The following is an 8,386-nucleotide window of genomic DNA, read 5'->3' as shown; positions in this document are numbered from 1 at the left end:
GCAAAGAAAATTACCAGGAACAAAGGGGTACATTATGTATTGATAAAAGAATCATTCCACAAAGAAGGTACAGCAATCCTAAATGTGTATACACCAAACAACAGAACTCCAAAATACATGAAGCAAAATTGATAGAACGGAAAGGGGAAGTAGACAAGTCTTCAGTTATAGCTGGAGACTTTAACACTATTCTCTCAACAGTAGATGGAATTACCAGTCAGAAAATCAGTAAAGCTACTACTGAACACCATAAACCAATAGGACCTAATTTATATTTATAGAACACTCCACCCAACAAGAGCAGAATACTCATTTTTTTCAAGTATTCATGGGGCATTCACCATGATAGACCATATCCTAGGTAATAAAACAAACCTCAATAAATTCAAAAGAATTGAAATCATAGAGTGTGATCTCTGACCGTAATGGAATCAAACTAGAAATCAGTAACAGAAAACAGCAGGAAAAGTCTCCAAACACGTAGATATTAAATAACACACAGTAATTCATGGGTTAAGTAGGAATTCTCTACAGAACACTTGAGATGCTCAAAAAAAAAAAAAAAAAGGAGGGAGGAAGTCTCAAGGTGAATTTTAAAATCACATTGAACTAAATGAAAATGAAAAAATAACATGTCAGTATTTGTGGGACACAGTTAAAACATTCTGAGATTAACTCACAGCCCTAAATGCTTACAGAAAGATCTCCAATCATTTAAGCTCCCACCACAAAAAACTAGAAAAAGAAAAGTAAAATAAGCCCAAAACAAACAAAAGGAAGTATTAAGATAAGAACAAAAATCAATGAAATGGGAAACAATAAAAATACAAAGTCAATGAAACAAGAATCTGGCTCTTTGAAAGATCAATAAAATTGATAAACCTCTAACAAGACTGATAAAAGGGCTGGGAGAGGTGGCTCACACTAATCCTGGCACTCTGGGAGGCTGAGGCGGGTGGATCACTTGAGGTCAGGAGTTCAAGACCAGCCTGAGCAAGAGCGAGACCCCTGTCTCTACTAAAAATAAAAAAAATTAGTTGGGCAACTAAAAATAGAAAAAATTAGCCAGGTGTGGTGGCACATGTCTGTAGTCCCAGCTACCCAGGAGGCTGAGGCAGGAGGATTGCTTGAGCCCAGGAGTTTGAGGTTGCTGTGAGCTAGGCTGACGCCACAGCACTCGAGCCTGGGCAACAGAGCGAGACTCTGTCTCAAAAAAAAAAAAAAGACCCTGTTTCTAAGTAAATAAATAAATAAATATTCAACAACTTGGATGAAATGGACCAAATTACTTGAAAACTACAAACTACCAAAACTCACTCAATACAAAATAGATAATTTGAAAAGTCTTGCAACAATTTAAAAAACTGAATTCATTGTTTTGAAAAAGCAACTTCCTGTCTTTGTTGGCCCCACACAACTAGATTAGTGATTTCCCTGGAAGGACCCATATAACTCCAGATAAAGTTCTACTCTAGGTTAAGATTTATTAGAGCAAAGGATCCAATGCAGGAACAGCAGGAAGAAGATATTAATAGATGAAGGCTGGAGGGGTCAAACGCACACTCTCTTGGCCTCCCTCTGCGGGGACAACACAGACACATCTTCTCCTGCAGCAAATTTCAGGGACACATGTGAAATGTCCTCGTCCAGGAAATCCCACTTGAGTTCCAGAGTCAAAATTCTAGTCACCTGCCTGCCATGTCACCAAGCATAGTCCCAAACCAGGCACCAGGTGGGCGTTACGAATAGCATGTTTACTTTTAACATGCTGAAACTCTGGTTCATCTTGACCTACCGTTTGTCACATAGAGAATAACATCTTCCCCAGCAGCGATGTGAATATTCCAGGAGTTCAGTTCGCCCTGCTGGGATCCATCACTCTCTCCCTAAAGGGGCATCCTGACTTATCTCCACACTTGCACAATGCAGAACGCAACATCTTGATTAACTTGCTTAAGGAATGTCACAAAAAATCACCCCATTCTGAAATGTTTTGGTCATTGCCACAATCTTGATCAGAAGATGAGAAAATGCTTGGAGAATGAGTGCCTGGAAAAGAGGACAAGGGCAAGGATTCGAAACAGACGTTTTAATCTTCCAGGGGAATGTGAACAATAAATTAATAATGTATTTCCACCGGATGCCTTGGCTGAGACAAGACTCTTGGCTGAGAACTGAAAGAATCCTGTCTTATTGGGTTTCCAGCATCCTTTGAATGGAAAGTGGCCCATGAGAAATTGAACAATGGAGAGATAGGAATATGTGTTGGGCCTCCCTCCTCTGCCAACAAACCTGACTTCTACAACCAGTCAACATCTGAGTAACTTAGCTCCCTCAATAAAATGATTTATTTAAATAATAAAAAAAGATGATAAAAATGCTGACTACAGCCAGGAACAAATACTTGCAACCACATATCTCAGTCTGTGATCTGTTTCTACTCACAACACTGCTGACACCAAATGGTGGGGTTTTTCCCACACCGACAACTAATTCTCCAGCTCTTCGGACACCAACTAGGTGTCCAGTGATTTGATTCAGTTCTGACGCTACCCGGAGCTAGCATCAGATCCACAGGTTAAGGACTCAGTCCCACAAGACTGTCCCCACTTCAGGCGCCTGTCACAAGCCCCAGGCCTCCTGTACTTCTGACCAACTGACTAATATATCAGGGTTCCCATGACCCCCTCCCCAGGTTCAATAATTTGCTGTAATGGCTCACAAAACTTGGGGAAATGCTTTGTTTACATTTACTGGGTTATTACGAGGATACGACTCAGGAATGGTCAAATTGAAGAGATGCGCAGGAGGGAGGCACAGAGCTCCTTGGCCCTCTCGGGTGCGCTACCCTCCCAGCACTTCCATGTGTTTACCAGCCTGGAATCTCTCTGAGCCCCAGCATTTAGGGGTTTTATGGAGGTTCCATTATGTAGATGTGATTGATTAAATCATTGGCTATTGGTTACTGGCTCAAGTTCGCCTCTCTTCTCATTGCCACACAGTGCACGGGAGGTCTCCACCTCCTGCCCAGCATGTCCTCCTGATTTAAGGCCCTTCTGTCCCCAGCACGTGGACACCTGCCCTTCTTCCACAGCACGTCCTCTCCCTCACTCTCTACATCCAGTTTGTTACCAAGGCTGGGTGATCCTATTGTCAAACATCTCTGATGTCACCCTCCAACCCCTGCCTTTCCCAGACTCTCCCTAAACCACTCCCCACCACGACTGATTCAACTCAGTCCATGCTCCCTGGTGCTGCCTGAGTGATATTGTTAAGACGTAAAATCTGATCATGCTCTTCTCCTGCTTAAAACTCACAGTGGCTCCCCACTGCCCACGGGACGAAGCCCCAGCTCCTTCGACCTAGCACACGAGGCCCTGCGTCATCGGGAGCTTCCCCCTCCCACCCCCCCAGCCACCCCCCGCCATACCCCCCTAAATATATAACAATCCTGTTTCCTTTCTTTGGGAATCCCTTGTGACTTACTGAGCACCTACTTTTTTCAGGCCATGTGCATTATTTCATGTGACCCTCAAAATAATAACATAAAATGCTTATTATTATTTCCATTTTGCAGTTTTATCAAACTGAGGCTGAGAGATTGAGAAACTTGCTCAAGGTCATTCAGCTATTAGGGGCTGGAGCTGCATCCAACTCACCAGCACGACTCCAAAGTCAAAGTCTCAGCCTTTGCACTGAACTGTGTCTTTTGAACACTAAACTCTTCACCTGACCAGCCGCCACTCACCTTTCAAAACTCAGCTCTGCCATTTCCTCTTCCAAATTTTTATTTAACCCTGCAGTCTGGTGTTCAAGACCCTCTTCTCTGTGCTCTGGTGAGAGGCACAACTGAATAAGAACACTCTGCCCAACAGATTGTAATCATTGCTCTACCTATTTTCCCTCGTTAGACGAGCTTGTGTTCGGGAGATGCTAGGGGTTTTGTTTTGGTTTGGTTTTTTATCTTTGTGGTGCTTATACTTCACACAGTACTGGACATATGGCCGGTACTATAAGTCTGCAACATATACCTTCACAAAAGTGGGCCTTTCTATCCTGTCCTGCCCCTTGGGCTAAACATTTTTTTTTTTTTAAGACAGTGTCTCACTCTGTTGCCCAGGCTACAGTGCCGTGGCATCAGCCTAGCTCACAGCAACCTCAAACTCCTGGGCTCAAGCAATCCTCCTGCCTCAGCCTCCCAAGTAGCTGGGACTACAGGCACACACCACCATGCATGGCTAATTTTTCTTATATATATATTTTTAGTTGTCCAGCTAATTTATTTCTATTTTTTTAGTAGAGACGGGGTCTCGCTCTTGCTCAGGCTGGTCTCAAACTCCTGAGCTCAAACAATCTGCCCGCCTCGGCCTCCCAGAGTGCTAGGATTACAGGCGTGAGCCACCGCGCACGGCCTGGGCTAAACATCTTTATCAAACTTTTCATCAGGGTCAACTGGGACCTGGCTCCTGCCCCACTGGCCTGTGCGGCTGCAGAGTGGCCAGAATGAAGACGGCCCCCACCCAGATCTTCCCACAGGGTTGGCACAGCTGAAAGCTCTGAGAGCTGAGAGCAAGTGAGACAACCCAGGCCCGGGCAGAGAAGTGGAGGAAAGTGTGTTAGCACTCACAGGTCTCCGAGTCTAGCCACTCACCAAGCACAGAAAGACCACCGTCACGTGCTTCTGAAGCTCAGCCATTGTCCCTCTCCCCAAAACCCTCCAGAACACCAAGGAGGGTTCTGAGAATAGCAATGGACCGACAGACCCGCCGTAATCACAGAAGATGTACAAAGACCTTTTCCTTGTGCCTTTCTGGAATTAAACACCAGTGTCTGAAAAGCCGTGTCTGCATCCCACACTCAGAGGGCACGGCAGAAACAACCAGAGGCCAGGAGTGCACGAGGCTTGCCTGGGAATCAGACCAGGAAAACTCTGGAACAGAAAAACTGAACCCAAAGGAAGATTGTGTTGTACAATCACCAAGACTTCATAAAGAATGTTTCTGTATAATTATAAAACAACATGAGCTAGTTGACTTTTGCATGTTGTATTAGTTTGCTGGGGCCACCATAACAAAGTCCCACAGACTGGGTGATTTAAACAGCAGAAATTGATTTCCTCACAGTTCTGGAGGCTGCAAGTCTGAGCTCAAGGTGTTAGAAGGCTGGTTTCTTCCGAGGCCTCTCTCCTTAGCTTGCAGATGGCCACCCTCTCCCTGTGTCTTCATATTTTCTTCCCTCTGTGTGTCTGTGTCCTAATCTCCTTTTCTTAGAAGGACACGAGTCATACTGGGTTAGGGCCCTCCCTAATGACCTCATTTTAACTTAATTTCCTATTTTAAAAAAAAAAAAAACTATTTCCAAATACAGTCACATTTGGAGGTCCTGGAGGTTAGGACTTCAACATGGGAATTTTAGAGGACACAATTCAGCCCGTAACACACAAAGCTCAGGCAATTCAATGCTGAACAAAAAACCTTCCCAGTATAGAAAACCTTATATAAGGTATAGATGTCTTCATGTTTTTCCACTGCTTTCATCCTCTCCGTTGTTAAATCAATAAAAGTCTCAAGAGTTTTAAAAATATCTTAACAATTTTGACATTTAGGAAGGTTCAATGCCTTTGCTAGCTCTTAGATTTGCCCAGCTTGATAGGCTCTTATTAATATTTTTCAGAGGAAGCAACCTCTGTTCAGCTCCTCGTCACAGCTGGCCTCCTGGAACATCCTTTCTAGCATTTGAACATTTCCAAGTGCTGGGAGGGGGTTTCTTTTATACTGGAACATTTTGAGTAATCTAGCTCATGCAGGCATCCCTGTTCATGAACAACTGAACTACGTGACTTTTGACCAGAAACGGATGATTTTAACTCAAAATTACTTTTTTTAAAAAGTTGACCTACCACCTATCAAAAGAGATACTAGTGCAATAAAAAATTGCTGTAGACAATTTGTAGAGTCAAAAGACTTAGGAGGGCTTCCATTCCTAGCTACTAAACCTTGAGAAAATTACCCAAACTCTTTGATCATAGTTTGTCATTTGAAAAATGAGCAGTTAAAGGTCTTCAATCACTTTCTGCTATAAAATTCTAAGGTTTTGCCATTCAGGCTGGAAGGCAGTGTCACAATCATAACTCACTGTAACCTTGAACTCCTGGGCTCAAGCAATCCTCCTACCTCAGCCTCCCAAGTAGCTACAGGCATGTGCCACTACCACACCTGGCTAATTTTTAATTTTTTTTTGTAGAGACAGGATCTCGCTATGTTGCTCAAACTCCCAGCCTCAAGTGATCCTCCCACCTTGGCCTGCCAAAGTGCTGGGATTATAGGTGTGAGCCACCGAGTCTGGTCCTCTAAGATTTTAATATATAACAAACACACAGCTTTCATCTCACTGGCATCCTCCTACTTTATACTGAAAATTAATATTATTCCATTAAACTCTGAACTTAAGCATGGTAGCCCAACCATTACCCATCTGAAGCGATCCTTAACAATACAGAATTGTAGCTCATGGGAGTGACCAGATTTATAGGGCACAACCATGAACAAGCCACAGTGATATCAGAGGTAGCTCAATGCTGCTACTACGCCTCCATCTCATTCAGAACAGACTCTCTGTCTTGGCCCTCGAACACCTTCAAGGGCTTTGGAATTCTGGACTTCTTAAAGGTCCCTGTTTTCCTATATGTATTATCTCTTAGATTTAATATTAATAAATATGTACTTAAGACCCCATGGCATGGGAGAAAATCTCACACAAGTCAAAATATAAGACCATGTGCTAACTGGCATTATGGAAGTATAAAGTACTAAGAAACTTCTGGACAGGAGAAGATTATGTGCTTTGGAATAAGGCATATCATTAAAAATCTTATGTTCACAGAACTAATCTTTGGTATAAATGCTCTGATGTTTAATAAACTTAGTGTCCCCCAGAAAACTTCCCCCAAATCATTTCTTCACTATGAATTCTCTGATAGCCAGAAAGAGGTGAGCTTGAATTGAAACTTTTCCACATTCTTCACATTCCCAAGGCTTTTTTCCAACATGAAGTCTCAGATGATGAATCAGGCTTAATCACCAACTGCAGACCTCTCCACATTCCTTGCATTTAAAAGGTTTTTTTCTCCAGTAGGAATTTTCTGAGGAAGGGTTGAACTTCCTTCAAAAAATTTCCTGCATGCTTTGCACAAATAGGGTTTCTCTCCAGTTTGAATTATTTGATGTTGAATAAGTGTTTTGTTTTGTTTTTTTAGAAATGGGGGTCTTGCTATGTTGCTTAGGCTGGCCTTGAACTCCTGGCCTCAAGCGATCCTCTCTCCTCAGCCTCCCAAATAGCTGGGACTACAAGCATGAACCACTATGGCTGGCTTTGAATAAGTTTTACACTTTCCCAGAATGCATTTCCACCTGTGCTACACTTGCTTGGTTTCTCTCCTGTATGAATGACCTGATGTGGCCCCAGGTTTGAGCATTGATTGAAAACCTCCAATAGTCATGACACTCATATGGCCTCTCTCTACTGTGAATTCCTGGTGCCTATGAAGCCCCAAGGCCTGCCTGAAGAGTTTTCCACCCCCTTTCCAAACCAGTCATCTCGTTTCTCTCTAGTGTAAATTCCCTGATGTTGAATAAGGTGTGAGGCTCAAATGAAAGATTTCCCACATTTAAAGATTGTCTCTCCAATAGGAACTATATGCACTGAATGAGTTTTTCATTTTCCCTGAAAGCTCTTCCACATTAACTACATTTCTCTCTTGTATGAATTACACAATGTTATTTACAGGTTTTCCCACATTTATCACATTCATAGAATTTCTCTCCACTACAAATATTCTTGTTTCTAATAGGATCTGAGCTTCACTGAAATGCTTTCCCACATTCCTTACCTTCACATGGTTTTTCTCTAGTGTTTTTCAGATGTTCAATAAATGTTGGCTGGGCACGGTGGCTCACGCCTGTAATTCTGGCACTCTGGGAGGCCAAGGTGGGAGGATCGCTCAAGGTTAAGAGTTCAAGACCAGCCTAAGCAAGAGCGATACCCCGTCTCTACTAAAAATAGAAAGAAATAATTTGGACAGCTAAAAATATATACAGAAAAAAAAATTAGCCGGGCATGGTGGCACATGCCTGTAGTCCCAGCTACTCGGGAGGCTGAGGCAGAAGGATTGCTTTAGCCCAGGAGTTTGAGGTTGCTGTGAGCTAGGCAGATGCCACGGCACTCCAGCCCAGGCAACAGAGCGAGACTCTGTCTCAAGAAAATAAAATAAAATAAAATAAAATAAAATAAAATAAAATAAAATAAAATAAAATAAAATAAAATGTAAAAGTTTTCCCATGCTCATTACATTCAAAGATTTTTATCTCCAGCATGAACACTGTGATGT

The sequence above is a fragment of the Lemur catta genome, chromosome 2, assembly GCF_020740605.2.
Source record: "Lemur catta isolate mLemCat1 chromosome 2, mLemCat1.pri, whole genome shotgun sequence".
Lineage (NCBI taxonomy): Eukaryota > Metazoa > Chordata > Mammalia > Primates > Lemuridae > Lemur > Lemur catta.
Note: the sequence above shows the minus strand (reverse complement) of the source record.